Raw genomic sequence first — 17,055 nt, forward strand, 5'->3', positions numbered from 1 at the left:
AGTTCCTTATCCTCCACAGCCTTCAGTGGTAGAGAATTCCACAGGTTGACCACCCTCTGAGTGAAGAAATGTTTCCTCATCTCAGTCCGAAATGGTCAACCCTGTATCCCCCTGAGCCTGTGTCCCCTGGTTCCAGACTCCCAACCAGGGGAAACCTCCTCCCTGCCCAGCCCAGTTACAATTTTATATGTTTCAATCAGATCCCCTCTCATCGTTCTGAACACGAGGGAGTCCATAGCCAGGCGAGTTGGAGAGTGGGAGGAGAGTTGAGAAGAAATGTTTTCACCCAGAGGGTGGTGAGAGTCTGAACCTCACTGCCTGAAAGGCTGGTTGAGTCAGAAACTCTCGTGACAATTGGAGCAGTGTTTAGATATTCCCTTGTGTTGCTGTAGCCTCCAGGGTAATGGGCCAAGAGCTGGAGGATGGGATTAGTGTCATCAGATCTTTGTTTACCAGCACAGACACAATGGGCCAAATGGCCTCATTCAGTGCTGTTCACATCAATGACTCTGAGACAGAGAGAGTGAGATAGAAAGAGAGAGAAGAGGAAGTATGAGGACGTGGCTCTCTCTGCCTGATGCCATTTACATACTGAGGAACACCCAGTCAGACTCTCACAGGCTGCAGCTTTATAAAGCAGAGCCCAGTGAAGGGAGAGTTTATCAGGAACCAGGCACAGGGACAGGAGCACACACCATGATTTCACACATCCAGCTGATCTGGCCCCTGGCATTCTGTGTCGCAGGTACAAATCTCTCTCCTTCCACCTTGAATCTTTCGCTGCTCTCCATTTCACTCCAATTCCACTGACTTGTGATTGAAGGGAAAATGCTGAAACCAGAGGAATGCTCAGTGTCTCCAACAATCTCTCATTTGACCGGCTCTTTCTGTGACAGTTCTGACTTCACTGTGTTTCTCTTTGACCCCTCAGGTATCAGTGGGGACATCAGCATGACCCAGTCTCCCCCGGTGCTGTCAGTGGGACGGGACCAGACCGCAACACTCACCTGTACGGCCAGTCAATCTGTTAGCAACTATGTTAACTGGTACCAGCAGCGAGAAGGTCAGAAACCCTCTCTCCTGATCTATCGTGCAACAACTCGATTCACAGGAGTCTCCGAGCGATTCACCGGCAGTGGATCAGGGACCAGTTTCACCCTGACAATCAGCAACGTTCAGAATGAAGATGTCGCTGACTATTACTGTCAGCAAGGTTACAGCTGGCCTTACACGTTCGGTAAAGGAACCAAGCTCAGACTGAGTAAGTAAACCTCAATCCTCTGTTATTAACCCTGTCAATACTGAAACACACTTTCTAAAATACAGTTACTGATTTGTTGAAGGTGTTAGTGGGAAGCTGCAGTGAATGAAATGGTTGATTGAGGAGCACTGTGTCTAACAGGGTGTCCAGCTGTATTTCTTTACTTTCATGCCCTCTTTAAAAAAAGCAAGATATAAGTCAGTCAGTTTTACTCACTGTGTGGAGGAGCTCTGTCCATTTGCAGCCTGTGGTCCCATTCCTGCAGCATGGAGTGAAATCAGTGAGTAGCCTCCTGCCAGTCTCAGTGTGACGGACACGGGGCAGAGTTTGATGTGAGCTCTGGCTCCCTGTCCCAGTCTCTGATCTCACTGACCTCAGCAGCAGCAGCAGCAGCAGCAGCAGCACAGTGAGACACCGAGCTCCCACCTCCCCAGCTTTAACTCTGCTCAATCACACAATCACAGAATTGTTACAGTGCACAAGGAGGCCATTCCATCCATCCTGTCTGGACTAGCTCTCTGAATGAGCAATTCACTGAGTGTCATTCTCCTGCCTTCTCCCTGTCACCCTGCATATTGTTCCTTTTCAGATAACAGTCTCATTCCCTTCGGAATGTTTCAATTGAAGCTGCCTCCACCACACTCTCAGGCAGTGCATTCCACACCTTAACCACCCACTGGCTGAAAATGTTTTCCCTCATCTCACTTTTCTTACTTTTTCAATTACTTTCAATCTGTGGCCTCTCGGTCTCAATCCTTTCACAAGTGGAATCATTTTCTCCCTATTTACTCTGTTCCAGGCCCCTCCTGATTTTGAATTTCTGGAACAATTCTCCTCGCTGCCTTCTCCAAAGACTTGAAGGTGCAGGGGTTGGACTGGGGTGGACAAAATTAAAAATCACACAACACCAGGTTATAGTCCAACAGAGGGTTTATTTGGAAGCACTAGCTTTCGGAGCGCCCCTCCTTCATCAAATGGTTGTCAGCGGTGCTCCAAAAGCTAGTGCTTCCACATTAACCTGTTGGACTATAACCTGATGTTGTGTGATCTGTAACTTTCTCCAAAGAAGGCAGTCCCAAATTCTCCAATCTATCTTCATAACTGATATTCCTCATCCCTGGAATGATCTTTGTGCATAAGTTTGCCAGCTCTACAAAACATTCACCTCCTTCCTGCATTATTCACATTATTTATGTCCCTCATGATTTTATAAACCTCTATAAGGTCACTCCTCAGCCTCCAGCACTTCAGGGTAAAAGATCTCAGCTTTTCCAGCCTCTAATGGTCACGGAGTCATACAGCGTGGAAACAGATCTTTCAGTCTAACTTCTCCATGCTAACTAGATATCCAAAACTGACCTCATCCCATTTGCCAGCATTTAACCCACATTCCTCTAAACCCTTCCTATTCATGTACCCATCCAAACATCTTTTAAATGCTATAATTGTATCCGTCTCCAACACTTTCTCTGACAGCTCGATCCGTACACGCACCACCCTCTGTGTGACAAGTTACCCCTCAGGTCCCTTTTGCATCTTTTGCCTCCCATCTTAAACCTGTACCCTCGAGTTTTAGATTCCCTTTCCCAAGGCAAAGACCTGGGATATACACCCTGTCCATGCCTGTCATGGTTTTATAAACATCTATACGGCCACCCCTCAGTCTCCGATCCTGCAGGAAAAATAATCTTCCGACAGTTCAAACCCTCCAGTTCCAGGCAACATCCATGTAAATCTTTTCTGAAGAATTTTAAGTTTAACAGCATCCTTCCTATCACAGGATGATCAGAATTGTTCACATTATTCCCAAATTTCCTGTACAGCTGCAAATGATGTCCCAACTCTGATACTTAGTGCAGTGATCAATAAAGGCAAGTATACCCAACACCTTCTTCATCTCCCTGTCTCCCTGTGACTCCACTGTCAAGGAATAATGCCCCTGCCCCTGCCCCTGCCCCTGCACCCTGAGGTCACTTTGTTGAGCAACACCCCACAGGGCCCCACCATTAACAGTACAAGTCCTGCCCTGGTTTGATTTTCCAAAATGCAACATCTCACATTTATCTAAATTGAACTCCATTTGTCACACGTTTAGATCAGAGCGGTGCTGGAAAAGCACAGCAGGTCAGGCAATTTCCGAGGAGCAGGAAAATTGCCGTTTCAGGCAAAAGCCCTTTATCTGGATTCCTCTAGCCGAAAAGTCGATTTTTCTGCTCCTCGGATGCTGCCTGACATGCTGTGCTTTTCCAGCACCATTCTGATCTAAACTCTGATTTCCAGCATCTACAGTCTGCACTTTTGTCCATTTGCCACAACTCTGCCCATTTCCCCAAATGATCAAGGTCCCACTGTACTCTCAGATAGCCTTCTTCACTATCCACTGTACCAATTTTGGTGTCATTTAAAAACTCGCCATAATTCCTATATTCACATCCAAATCATTTATTTAAATGATGAAAAGCCATGGACCCAGCACCAATCCTTGTGGCACACAGCTGACATCTGATCTCCAATCTGAAAAGCAACCCCTTACCACCACTCTCTGACTCCTATCTTGAAGTCATTTTTTTACCCAAATGGCTAGCTCCCCCTGGATCCCATGTGGCCTAACCTTACTAATCAGTCTATCATGTGGAACCTTGTCAAATGCTTTGCTGAAGTCCATATAGACAGTGTCTACTATTCTGCCTACATCAATCTTCTCTTCAAACAACCTTAATCATGTTAGTGAGACACGATTACCATGCACAAAACTGCATTGATTGTCCAAATGCATGTAAATCCTGTCCCTCAGAATTCACTCCAATAACTTACCCAGCAATGACATCAGGCTCACTGGTTTATAGTTCCCTGGCTTTTCCTTAAACAATGGCTAACATTAGCCAACCTCTCTGGTTCTCCAGAACCTCACTCATGGCTGTCAATCAGAAACATACCTCAGCAAGGGGTCCAGCAATCTCTTTCCTAGCTTTCGACAATGTCCTGGGATACACCTGATCAGGTCTTGGAGATTTATCTACCGTCTTGCACTTTAAGAAATCCTCTTCTGTAATGTGGACTTGTGTCAAGACATTACTATTTACTTCCAAAGTTCCCAAATTTCCATGTCTTTCTCCATGATAAATACTGACCTGGAATATTCATTTAAGACCTAAACCATTTCCTGTGGACCCACCCAGAGGTACATTGTTCATCTTCATGGGGCCCTATTCTCTCTCTAGTTACTCTTTTGCCCTTTTCTTATTTACCATAATTCTACCACTTTTGCCCTTGAGTAAGTTCAGGAATTGTTTGCCCTCCTTCAAATGTATCTCGACTATACCTGGTCCACATCCTCTACTATTCTTTTCAGGACTTTCCTGCCAACCTTTGATCCCACTTTATTCAGATCCAATACATCCATATCCTATAGAAGCTGGCATTTCCCCAGTGAAGATGTTTGACCCTGAAAAGGCCTTTGTTCTTTTTTACCATCACCCTCAACTTTGTGATACAATGATCACTCTTCCTTAAGTGTCCTCTCACTGACACTTGATCCACTTGGTCCTCCTCATTCCCAAGATCCAGATCTCGCAGAGCCTCCTTTCTCATTGGACTGGAAACCTGCGGCTGGAGAAAATTCACATGGACACACTCTCACGACTCTGGCCCCTCTGTCCTTCACACTGCTACTACCCCAGTCTATATTCAGAAATTAAAGACATTCCACGCTCCCCCCCCCAAAAAAAAATAATGACTATTATATTTGCAGGTCTCTGTAAATTCCTTGCAAATGTAGTCCTCTAAATCCATCCCACTGGGTGGTAACTTATTGACTGCACTAATGATTCTGTGGACATTGGTGTTCCTCTCTGACAGTTCCTCCTGACTCCCACAGCCCTGCCAAGTTAGTTTAAACCCTCTCCAACAGCACGAGTAGATCACCTCAAAGGAGCTCAGTGCCAGCTCTGTTCAGGAGCAGCGCTGTCTGGTCTATCCAGGTCCCATCTCACCCAGACCCAGTCCCAATGTCACAAGAATCTAAAACCCTCCCTCCTGGATCCTCTTTCCAGCCCCACAGACACTTGTGTTATCCTCCTGCTCCTCTTGTCACTTGCCTGGGGCACTGGGAGTAATCTGAAGATTTCTACCTTTGAGTTCCTGATGTTAATTCTCTCCAGCGCCCCCTAAATTCTAATTGCAGGACTACATCCTTTTCTCCCTCTGTCACTGGGACCGATGTGGACCAAAACTGCTGCCTGTTCCCCTCTCCCCTCAGGGTGCTTTGCAGTCGCTTAGTGACATTCTTCACCCTGGCACCAGGGAGACAACACGCCATCCTGGATTCCCATCTGCAGCTGCAGAAACACCTATCGATGCCCTCACTCTCAAATCTCCTTTCACGATCAGTCTTCCTTACACTAACCCCCCTCCCCCCCACCCCACCACCACCCCCCCAACAATATAGCTGAGTCACCAGTGGTGCCATGGACTTGGCTCTGGATGCACTCCCCAGATGAACCATCATTCTCATCAGGATTCCAAACTGAATCCTGGTTGGAGAGTGGGATGCATTCAGGGGATTCCTCTACTAGCTGCCTGGTCCTTTTGGACTGTCTGCTGCTCCCCCATTCCCTCACTCCCTGCATATTCTGAAGCTGCGGAGTGACCACATCTAGAAACGTGTTCTCCATGGAGCTCTCAGCCTCACGGACGGTCCGCACTGACACCAGCTGCTGCTCAAGCTCCGAAATCCGGAGCTTCAACTGCTGTCAATGACCACACTTCCTGTACTCATAGTATTCCAGGAGCTAGGAAGCATTCTGAAATTCCCACATGGATGCATTCTCTCTCCACTCTTTGGTTATCTCTTGGCAAAGTTCTGATGACAAACAGCTCCAGCAGGGCTCACAGTCCAGTGGGTTCAGTGTTCCAGGGTTTTGGGGAAACTCACCAGAAGTCTTTAAGAAATAGGAGCAGAAATCAGCCATTCAGCCCATTGAATCTGCTCTGCCATTTGATCTTGGCAGATATGCTTCTCACCCCCATTCTTCTGCGTTCAATCCCCTTTACAATCACAAACCTATCTATCTCTGTCTTAAATACACTCAGTGACTTGGCCTCCCCTGCCCTCTGTCGCTGTGAGTTCCACAGATTCACCACCCTCTGGCTGAAGAAAGTCCTCATCTCAGCTCGAAAGGGTCGGCCCTTCATTCTGAGGCTGTGCCTTGGTTACTGAGTCTCTCCTGATTATGGAAAAATCTTCTCCCCATCCACTCTATCCAGGCCTATCAGTATTCTGTAAATTTCAATAAGATCCCTTCTCATCCTTCTAAACTCCATCGAGTACAGACCCAGAGTCCTCAAGCACGCCTCATATGACAAGGCTTTCATTCCCAGGATCATTCTTGTAAACCCCTCCAATGCCAGCACATTGTTTCTTAGAATAGGGGTCCCAAATCTGCTCACAATATTCCAAATTCAGTCTGATGAGACTCTTACACAGCCTCAGCAGTACATCTCTGCTCTTGTATCCTGGCCCTATTGAAATGAATGCTATTATTTCATTTGCCTTCCCAAGCACAAACTGGACCTGCCTGTTAACCTGAAGAGAAACCTGAATGTGGTTTGTGCTTTAGATTTCCAAAGGCTTTCCTCATTTAGCAAACCATCTTTGCATCTCTTCTTCCTCCCAAAGTGCACACCCTCACACTGTCACACATTATATTCTATCTGCCACTTCTTTGCCCACTCTCTGAGCCTATCGAGGAGCTTTTACAGCCTTCCCACTTCCTCAACACTACCTGTCCCTCCACCTACCTCATGTCACGAGCAACAATGTCTTCATTTACTTCATCCAGATTGTTAATGTATAACGTGAATAGTTATGGTCCTAACATTGACACCTGCAGAACTCTGCTCATCACCAGCGGCCATTCTTCCTCACGCTCTGCTTTATGCCAACCTGCCAGTCCTCAGTCCATGTCAGTACATTGCCCCTAACACTGTGGGCGCTTATCTTATGTCAAATGCCTTCTGAAAATCCAAATAGATTACTTCCTCGGACTCTCCTTTGTCTGACTGGCTCATTGCCTCCTCAAAGAATTCTAACAGATTTGCCAGGCATGACGTCTCCTTGATGAAGCTATTGCACTTCCAATCCTCTGCAATTTCATCATTAAATTGAAGTCTAAAACCTTACCAACATCTGAGTCCTGGCTAACTGGCCTATCATGTCCCATCTTCCACCTCCCTCCCTTCTTAAACAGGGGTGGTATGTGAGCCATTTTCCTGTCCCTTGCCCCCACCAAATCCGTCCCCATCTCACCTCCATACCCTGACTCCATTGATTCCTGAAAGATCATCACCAATGCCTCCACAATCTCCTCAGTGATCTCCTTCAGAACACACGGGTGTAGTTCGTCCAGTCTGGGTGCGTTATCCACATTCAGACCTTCCAGCTTCCCCAGTACCTCCTCCTTAGTGATGGCCACTGCACTCCCATCCGACCCCTGACAGTCTTGAATTACTGGGACACTGCAGGTGTTTTCCATGGTGCAGACTGATGCAAAGTATCTATTCAATTCCTCTGCTATTCCTAATTTTCCTGTTATTCTTTCTCCAGCCTCACTTTCCAGTGATCCATAGTCTATTTTTGACTCCCTCTTCCTTTTTATACACCTGATAAAACTCCTGCAATCTTCTTTTATATGACTGGCTAGATAACTCCCACATTTCACATTCTCCACCCTTAATGCTTTTTCAGTTATCCTCTGCAGGTTTTAAAAGGCTTCCTAATCCTCGGGCTTCCCACTATTCTCCACCACATTGTGTGCTTTTTCTTTTGCTTTTCTGCTGTCCTTGACCTCCCTCACCAGCCATGGTTGCCTTGTTCTCCCCTGAGTATGTTTCTTCTTTTTTGGGATGAATTCCTGCTCTGCTTCCTGAATTACCCCCAGAAACTCTGCTGTTTGCTGCCCCACCATCTTACCTGCTCGGCTCCCCTTCCAACCAACTCTGGCCAGCTCCTTCCTCATGTCTTTGGAGTTACCTTTACTCAACTGAAATACTGTTCAATCTGATTGCAGCTTCTCTCTCAAACTACAGGGGAATTCTATCGTATTATTGTCATGTATCCATTGGGATACTTTCACCTTAAACTCACTAATCAAGTTTTCCTCGTTACACATCACTGAATCCAGACCTGCCTGTTCCATCATGGCTCAACCACAAGCTGCTCCAAAATCCATCTCGTCGACATTCCGCGAAATCCTTTCCTTGAGCCGCGCTACGCAGTCCACCTATCCATTGAGGTCTGCCCTGATACTTTGTGTATGACTTTTCTGTCTCCTGATTGATTTCCTTCCCCACACCCTGATTACTGCTTGGAGACCTGGACATAACTTGCATCAGATTCTTTGTTTATTGCAGTTCCTCAACTCTACCCACACAGATTCTACACCTTCTGACTCTCCATCACTTCTTGCCATAGATTTAATTTCATTTCTCACTAACAAGGCAACACTTGTCCCTCTGCCCATCTGCCTGTCCTTTTGATGGGACATGTATCCTTGAATATTTAGTTCCCAGCCTGGATCCCCTTACAGCCATGTCTCTGTGATACCCATAACACCGTACCTGCCAGTTTCAATCTGCACTACAATCTCATTGTGTATACTGTGTGCATTTAAGTACAACACCCTCAGTCCTGCATTGACTGCCCTCCTTCTCATCATTGTCCCCTTATCTGCTGTGCTTTATGTTCGATTCCTGATCCTTTCTGTACTCACTGTCCTTTTACATCTTCTAGAAACTTGAATAACCTTTCCTGAGCCCTCCTCCACTTTAACTAGTTTAAATTCCTTAGAAACTCAATTTACCTCAATGTGTGGCATCACTATTACTCCCTTACTCGGAATGCTTTGTGCATTTAGATACAACCTCTGTAAGTTTGTACTATTATTGATTTTCCCTGCACTTTCATGGTTCCTTTGATGTTCAAAACTTCCATCCCTTTCTTTTATTTTTTGGTAACAATCAATCCCATCACTAACCGGCAATCCTACCTTCTCCTTTACCTTCCATTTTCTCATTTTCCATCCAACTGAACCAAATTCCTTTCTCTTTGGGTTGAGTTCAGGCCAATATTTATCGTTGAGCCAACATCATTATTACTCTTTGATCTCATTGTTTCTAGTGGGATCTTGCTGTGCAGAAACTGGCTGCCACGTTACTGACATTGCAACAGTGACTGCTTGTCAAACAAAACTGTCTGTAAATGTCTTTGGGAGAGCCTGAAGTGTTAAGGGCTGGATTGAAATACAATTAGAGTCAGAGGGATGGACAGCACAGAAACAGACCCTTTGGTCCAACTCGTCCATGCTGATCAGATATCCGAAATTAATCTAGTCCCATTGGCAGCATTTGGCCCATATCCCTCTAACATCTTCCAATTTACATATCCATGCATTTTAAATGGTGTAATTGTACCAGCCTTCACCACCTCCTCTGGTAGCTCATTCCATACATTTAACACCCTCTGAATGAAAACGTTGTCCCTTAGGTCCCTTTTAAATCTTTCCCCTGTCACCTTCAGCCTATGCCCTCCAGTTCTGGACTCCCCCACTCTGGAGTAAAGATCTTCTCTAGTCACCTTATCTATGCTGCTCATGATTTTATAAACCTGGTACGGTCACCCATCAACCTGCAATGATCCAGGGAAAACAGCCCCAGCATATTCAGCCTCTCCCTTTCACGCAAACCCTCCAACCTCGGCAACATCCTTGTAAATTTTTTCTGGATCATTTTAAGGTTCACAACATTTTTCCTACAGCAAGGAGAACTGAATTACACACAGTATTCCACAAGTGCCCTAACCAACGCCCTGTACAGCCGCAACAGCTCCCAACTCCAATACCCAATGCAGTGCCCATTAAAGGAAAGCAAACCAAATGACTTTGTCACTCCCCTACCTTCCTGCAACTTCATCTTCAAGGAACTATTCTTCATGTTTTCGATGAACTGAGAGTCTTTCAGTTGTGAAAGATGCCATTCCATGGCACTATTGGATGAACAGCAGGTAATTTCCCCCTGGTGTCCCTGGTCAATATTTATTCCCCAGTCAAAATCACTCAAAATGTATTTCTCTGCTAATTATCACATGGGGTTTGGGATCTCGCTGTGCACAGTCTGCTGGAAAGATCCAGTGGGACATCCTGAGTTGGGGAAAGGTGGTACACAAATGCAAGTCTTTCTTTAAGGGTTGGAGTCTCCTGATCTGGATCCTCATCCATTGTCTGCGCACTCTCACTTTCCAGGAGTCATGGGGTCATTAGGAGCAGTGACCCTGTCTGACCCTAGGACACTGAGACTCTTTGCAGCCTCACCCTTGAGCTCAGCCCAATAGTGTGCAGCAAGGTTTGAAATATAATCTAGAATCTTCTACACAGACACACAATGTGACTCTTTCATGAAGTGTGTGGATTCGAGTCTGCTCCAATGTTCTTGGATAAAGTTCTCCTGATCTGTGGGTGATCGGAGGTTTGTTAAAGAGATATCGAGCTCCATCCCACTTTCCAGCTCTTGCTCCATAGCTCTGGAGGTTTTGCTGTTTGAAGTGAATATCCAAGTGTTTTTTTCAATATGATGAGGGTTTCGGCCTCTCCCACCCTTTCAGACAGTGAGTCCCACATCCCACCAACCTATGGCTGAAAACAAATACCTTCAACTCCCCTATAATCCTGCCCCCAACTGATTTCAATCTCTCCCCATGGTTATTGCCCTCTGTGCTGGTGGAAATCAGTCCTTCCTACCCACTCTGTCCAGGCCCCTCATCATTTTACACACCACCATCAAATCTCCCCTCAGCCTCCTCTGTTCCAACGAAAACATTCCCAACCAATCCAACCATTCCTTAAAGCTCAAAGTCCCCATTCCAGACAAACTCTTCCTCTGTCCTGGTCTCTCGAGAGATCACATCCTTCCTGTAATGTGGTGACCAGAACCATACACAGGTCTCTCACTGTGCTCTAACTGGGGTTTCATACAGTTCCAGAATAAACAAACTCTTTGCTTTCACAGTCAACCAAAAATGAGATAAGGGAGGTGATGGTCTAATGGTGTTATTGCTGAGCTGTTAATCCAGAGATCCAGGTAATGTTCTGGGGACCAGGGTTAGAATCCAGCAGATGGTGGCATTCAAATTCAATCAAAAAACATCTGCAATTAAGAGACTAATGATGACCATGAAACCATCGTTGATTGTCATGAAAAAGCATCTGATTTCCTTATGTCATTTAGGGAAGGAAACTGCCATCCCTACCATGTGACCCCAGACCCACAGCAATGTGGGTGACTCTAAACTGCCCTTTGGGTGATTAGGGATGGGCAATAAATGCTGCCGATCCAGCAATGCCCTCATTCCATCAAGGGAAGAAGAAAAACAGTTTCTCCCATGTGTCTTCTGGAACCACCTCGCTGACCTGCATTCATTAATCACCATGGCCACATCTTCCAGCTCCACACACATCTGACTTCCAGCTTCAAAATGATGAGAGACATCCCTTCATTATCTGAGAAACAGATAGAAACATCAAACACAGGAGCAGCAGTAGGCCATTCGGCCCTTCAAGCCTGCTCCACTATTCAGTATGATCATGGCTGATCATCCAACACAGATCCCTGTTCCTACTTTCTCCCCACATTCTTTGATCCCTTTAATCCTAAGTATATCTAATTCCTTCATAAATACACATTGCATCTAATTCCCTTTTGCTGGAAAAATGGATGACAATTATTGGGTTGTTATTTTTTGACCAGTATGGACACAATGGGCTGATGGGCCTTTTGGGTCCCTATGACTCTATTGTGATATATTATGAATAACTGGGTACCAAGGGCTGACCCCTGTGGCACCCTAAGTTGTAATTACCTGCCATTCAGAAAAAGACTCATTCTTTCTGTGCTGCCTGCCAACCAGTTCCCAATCCAAGTCTGTACATGAACCCCAATCCTCTTGTTCATTTGGTCTAGATCTGGAAGTCCCACCCTTACTCATTGTGGGAACAGATTCTGAACAGTCTGTCTCATCCTTCGAGGGCTCCCACTGCCCTGACACTGATTTCCCATCATGCCATTGGTTCCGATCCACTTTTACCAAAGCACCGCACAGTTTCATAAAATGAAAACTTTTACACTTGCTCCATGGTTCTCCATTTCCATCCCTACTCTCAATCTCACTGAGTTCTGATCACTGTCACTAAAATGCTCCCACATTGATAGCCCTTCCAGATGCCCACATTCATTCCATAACCGATGGTCCAAAACTGTCCCTTCTCTCTCTGCTGCTTCACCATCACCTTCTCAGGGGCAACTAGGGACGGTAATGAATGCTGGCCCTGCCAGTGACACTCAGATCCCAAGAAGCAATTTGAAAAGTGTCTGTTCTTTTGTTGACTACAAATGTTCAAAAAGATTGTATTGCCAGTGAATATTGTGAGGGTTGAATTCCCTTCAAATGGCAGGGATTAAAACTGTTTCTCTTGCCTTTCAGCCCGTGACAACTCTCAGCCCAAGCTGACCCTGCTGCCCCCCTCCCGGAGCAGGTCAATGCCAAGGGCACTGCCACCCTGGTGTGCCTTGCCAACCACTTCTATCCCGATGAGCTGGAGGTGCAGTGGAAGAAGGATGGTGCAGTCATTTCGGACGGGGTTCAGACCAGCAACTACCTGCGAGCTTCGGACAGCACCTACAGTGTCAGCAGCCTGCTGACCCTCTCTGGGTCTGACTGGGAGTCCAACGCTCACTTCTCCTGTGCCCTCACCCACGTGACCCTCCCCTCTCCCCTCAGCAAGAGCATCAGGAGATCAGAATGTGTGTAGAGAGTGTGAGACAGTCCACAGAGGAGACACAACTTTAAATAGAACAGGGCTGAGCTGGCAGGACAAAGGTCATTGTCAGCACTGAATTTCAACTCTCTTCCTTCTCAGGACTGCTCAGAGAACCTTCTGAGGTTTGGATGTAAAAGCAGGTCATTGCGACAGTGTCGAGGGAGCTTTACGCTGTGCCAAACCCCATGCTGTCCCTGTTCTGGGAGTGTTTGATGGGGACAGAGTTGACTTGTGATGCCAAGTAAAATCTCTTGAAGTTGCTGAAGACTGTCAGCTGTACAAAACAATGTGAACCTCAGAATTCTCTGCTTCAGTAAACCAGATCTCCTTCCTGCTCAGCCACCAGTTCCAATTTAAGGTTTTGTCACTGTTTAACGGGACAGGATTCTCATGTTATTGAGCAAACCTCCACAAGTGTTTTCCTCAAGCTCCATTGTGGCTGTGAATTTGAACAGCCTCCTCTGTCTGGGCTGTTAATTGCAGGTTTTTTTTCTGTCAATGTGAATATGGAAAAGGGAATAAAGATGAAGATTCAGTCTCTGTTTCTGTGTGCTTTGGAAATAGATGACCTTCCCCGCCCCCCAGTTGATTGACCTGCTGAAATGCAGCCATTGTCAAGATTGGCTGGTTGGCCTGTCAATCAATTACAATCATTAATCATTTCCAAATGATCCCTTTGGTCAGGAATTTATGCAGGTTACAAGATTCCAAAAAGAACAGAAACTGAAAGTTGTTAGGACTCAATAAGTACAATCTGAGGCATTCCCGTTTCACTCTGTTGGTCCAGGCCCGGCTGATGGGATCGCACTGTGCAATCTCTGCTGTCTGTTGGGTAGCAGCTGAAACAATCTTCGGCCAATCACTGACATTGTCAGCTGTGTCTCTCTGAGGTAAAAACAAGGACTGCAGATGCTGGAAACCTGATTCTAGATTAGAGTGGTGCTGGAAAAGCACAGCAGTTCAGGCAGCATCTGAGGAACAGGAAAATTGACATTTCGGGCAAAAGCCCTTAATCAGGAATAGATCTCTATTCTTGATGAAGGGCTTTTGCCCGAAACGTCGATTTTCCTGCTCCTCGGATGCTGCCTGAACTGCTGTGCTTTTCCAGCACCACTCTAATCGAGAATGTGTGCCTCTCTGAGTGCGAGTGTTTAACTTAATGCTGCTTGGAGGGGTCTCTCTCAGTGTGGATTTGTTACTCAGAGAGACACCTACAGGCAGCGTTCAGTAACGCACCCACATTCGGAGACACCTGTCTGCAGCATGGAGTGTGATCATGGTCCTCAGTGCTACCTGTCTCACAGAGTGAGTGTGTTACTCTGTGCTGCCTGTAGGTGTCTCTCTGAGGTATGTGTCTCCAAGCGATGGATTGAGAATGGGTTTTGTGCTGGGGATTGAAGATTAGGCTTTAATCTTCTCAAATCATGAATGGAAAAACAGTTCTGCTGATTCAGTCTGAGATGGCAGCTCACTCAGATGGCCAAAGTTAAAAAATTCAACAACTCCAGGTGATAGTCAAACAGGTTTATTTGAAAGTAGAAGCATTCAGAGCACAGCTTCTTCATCAGGTAGCTGGAGGGGCAGGATCATTGGACACAGAATTTATTGTAAATTCAGATGGCAGCTGAGAAAGGTGAATACTGAGAGTGTATTCTCAGTAAGTGAGGGATTTCAGAGGCAGTGGGCACTGTGCTCCCTAATGCAGAAATGTCGATTTTCCTGCTCCTCAGATGCTGCCTGACCTGCTGTGCTTTTCCAGCACTACTCTAATCTAGACTGTGCTCCCTAATGTGTTGCCCAATTACAAGGGGACTTTCTGAATCCAGGGTCAATCGTGGCTGCCTGCCCAGCCAATGCTGGCTCCCCATAGTCATATTTCAGTGGTTAATTAACCCAAAACAAGGTGCAGCAATATTACCTTCCAGGGAGGGGAGCTGTCTGAGGGAGGGAGGTTGAATTCTTGCAGCCCCAAGAGAGGTTGCGGTGGATTAATGACAGGTATGACCACCATGAAGGTGCCACCTTCTCTCCCCCTGCCCCAGCTGTGATGACCCTCAGGTTAAAAGTGTGACTGCTCTGGGATGATGACCACATTCCTGGGTGATGGAGGGAAGGTCAACTGCTCCCAAAGGCAGCACAGGCTGGATCGAAGGTGAAACAAGAGTAAGCATGGGGAGATTGAGGGTGACAGAAGGAGGGGGTTGGTTGGCAGGTTGTTATTCAGAGTCAGGTCCCAGAGTATCAGTCCTTCTGACATGCCCCTTTCTATCTGTCAGCCAGGGTTCCCTGATTGGGCAAAGTTAACTGTCCCTGTCAGAGAACTCATATTTCATCAAAAAGAATAAACATTTATTGAACAAGGAGCTCAAGAGCTAAATGACACGAGACAAAATGAATGGTTTGAAAGATTTCATTATGGACACCGCAAATGAGATTTGGTGAAGAACTTTTTCACTCAATGTGTGGTGGGAATGTGGAATGGACTGTCATAAAATCCCTACAGTGAGGAAACAGGCCATTTGGAAGAGTAACCTACCCAAGACCCAATCCCCTATCTTATTACTCTGCTTTTCCCCTGACGAATGAGCCTAACCAACACATCCCTGACCACTATGGGCAACTTAGCATGGCCAATTCACCTAACCTGCACGTCTTTAGATTGTAGGATGAAACCAGAGCACCCAGAGGAAACCTACGCAGACAGTTGGAGAATGTGCAAACTCCACACAGACAGTTGCCTGAGGCTGGAATTGAAGCTGCGTCAAAACACCCAAGGAGAAAGTGAGGTCTGCAGATGCTGGAGATCAGAGCTGAAAATATGTTGCTGGAAAAGTGCAGCAGGTCAGGCAGCATCCAAGGAACAGGAGAATCGACGTTTCAGGCATAAGCCCTTCTTCAGGGCTTTCCTGAAGAAGGTCTTATGCCTGAAACGTCGATTCTCCTATTCCTTGGATGCTGCCTGACCTGCTGCGCTTTTCCAGCAACATATTTTCTGCTCAAAACACCTAAACCATCCTTGACTTCGCTCCAACCTCTGCCTCTACTTCTGGCCCCTCCCACTCTGCAAACAAGACTGAGACTACATTTCCCAGAGTCACCCTGAGTCCAACTGCCTACCTGCAGCCAGCCAGCACACTCGCTCTCCCTCCTCACCCATCCACCCCCACAGTGCACCCTATCCTTCCACTTCTCCATCTTCACCTCATCCCCACCTTCCCACTCCCACACCTCACTCCATAACCCACCTCCACTCCAATTCTCCTTTCTCTCCCACACCCATTCTCTCCCATTCCCATCAGCCTTTCCCCCCTCCCCTCCTTCAGCCATCTCGGAGCCCCCTGAAAACCTCGTCCCCACCCCCGAGCCTTGCCCCTTATTTCCTATCCCCCCACGACCTCGAACTCTCTGAGTCCAAAGGTCCATCCTGAGAAAAGGCCTCACATTCGTTCCCCACCTCAAAAAATCCCCGCACCCACCAGGACGTGGAGCTCTTCTTCCGCCGCCTCTACCTCCATGTCTTCTTCTTTAACAAAAACTCCCAACCTCCCTCTGAGGACCCCTCCTCCCACCTTCACCTTCCTCCTCCACTTGGTCACCGCCCCCCCCACCACCCAGCTGTGTACACACCCTAGAGCTCTTCATTGCTGACCAACGATGTGACATCAGCCCGCCTCAATTTCTCCACCTCCCCTCACCCTCTCCAATCACCCCCCTCAAACATGCAGCACTCCACTCTCTTCGTACCAACCCCCGGTCACCATCTAACCCACTGACAAAGGCGGTAGTCTGGGGAACGACGTCTATGTCGCATGAGGCCGAACCCCAACTCTCTGACACCACGTTCTACCTCCCCTTGCCCATGACCCCACCGTGACCCATCAGGCCAAAATCACTCACACTGTCAGTGCCCCCCATTGTCTCCAGTGA

At 46.8% G+C, this 17,055-nt stretch overlaps 1 pseudogene; it reads left to right on the plus strand.

Annotated features, from left to right (window-relative positions):
• The first annotated feature begins 679 nt into the window (after positions 1–679).
• On the plus strand, positions 680–13,664 carry LOC132818922 (Ig kappa chain V region Mem5-like; annotated as a pseudogene).
• The last annotated feature ends 3,391 nt before the right edge of the window (positions 13,665–17,055 follow it).

Source organism: Hemiscyllium ocellatum, chromosome 9 (assembly GCF_020745735.1).
Source record: "Hemiscyllium ocellatum isolate sHemOce1 chromosome 9, sHemOce1.pat.X.cur, whole genome shotgun sequence".
Classification (NCBI taxonomy): domain Eukaryota; kingdom Metazoa; phylum Chordata; class Chondrichthyes; order Orectolobiformes; family Hemiscylliidae; genus Hemiscyllium; species Hemiscyllium ocellatum.